Source organism: Ursus maritimus, unplaced genomic scaffold (assembly GCF_017311325.1).
Source record: "Ursus maritimus isolate PB19 unplaced genomic scaffold, ASM1731132v1 scaffold_30, whole genome shotgun sequence".
Taxonomy (NCBI): Eukaryota; Metazoa; Chordata; class Mammalia; order Carnivora; family Ursidae; genus Ursus; species Ursus maritimus.
In genome coordinates this window covers 9,405,328-9,406,318 of record NW_024425564.1, presented here as the reverse complement: position 1 = coordinate 9,406,318, position 991 = coordinate 9,405,328, and the positions used below count along the sequence as shown (strand labels likewise).

Sequence of the window (991 nt, the reverse complement as noted above, 5' to 3'; positions counted from 1 at the left end):
GGGGGTGACCTCTTCTCGGAGTGGGAAGGCACCGGCCTTAAGAGCAAACACCGCAGAGGAGCTGCAGGAAGACCCGGGGGCTCTTCTTCCCCCGGGGGACTTCACACGCTCAGCACCTTTCACAACGCTCCACATTTTTCTATCGAACAGCGCAGTTTTTGTTTGTGTTGACAGCTCCCAGGCACCTAGCCATGAAAAATGGGAACTTTTTTTTTAAAGAGAAGAAAGAAAAAGTGCGTGGGATAGAAATGCCGGCGAACTCGACACAGGCCCCCTTCCGCGTCGCGCACCCACACGAAAGACCCCACGCTCCGCGTCCACACTCGCGCACGTCCCTGCGGACAGCCCGCCCCCCATCTCCAAACTCTGCTGCGTACGAGGTCTTTTTCAAAAACCGGGTTTAACGTAGCGGGCAGCCACCGCGAACGCCAGAGACCCAGGCCCGGGCCTGCGCCTGTCCTTTTCCCTCGTCGTCCCCGCTGTCGCGTCGCAGGGGGACACGCCCGCGGCGAGGAGCTGCGCGCGCCCTGCCCGCCCGCCGGAGCGCCGGTCCTCGGCGGCAGCACACAGCCGCGAACCCCCGGCCGCCTCCAGCCGGTGCGCGCGCAGAGGGCGACAGCGAGGCGGGGAGCGGCTCCCGTGCGTGCCCCCCACCCCCCGAGGCCGCGCGAGGAGCGGTGTCCTGGGGGCGCCTCACCTGTCTGTCCCGGTCGTCTTGGAAGTGGCCGCCGCCGTCTCCGCGCGCGGAGCGCCCCCCGCGCCGTCAGGACCCCATCGGGGTGGCGGCCGGGCCCAGCCGCCTGGGTGCGCTCGAGGCGCCCGGGCCGTGCCCCCAGCGCAGCCGCTGGACGTTTGTGCGTAGGCCGTGTAGCGAGTGACCGGAAGTGAGGAGCAGGTGCTCCAGTGGCGCAACCGGTTAGCGCGCGGTACTTATAGAGCAGTATGTGTGCGGGTGATGCCGAGGTTGTGAGTTCGAGCCTCACCTGGAGCA

General features: G+C 67.3%; 1 non-coding gene across 1 annotated transcript; it reads left to right on the top strand.

Annotated features, from left to right (window-relative positions):
- Positions 1-897: 897 nt before the first annotated feature.
- TRNAI-UAU lies at positions 898-991 on the top strand. Its single transcript has 2 exons — positions 898-935; positions 956-991. It is a non-coding gene; the product is annotated as a tRNA-Ile (tRNA).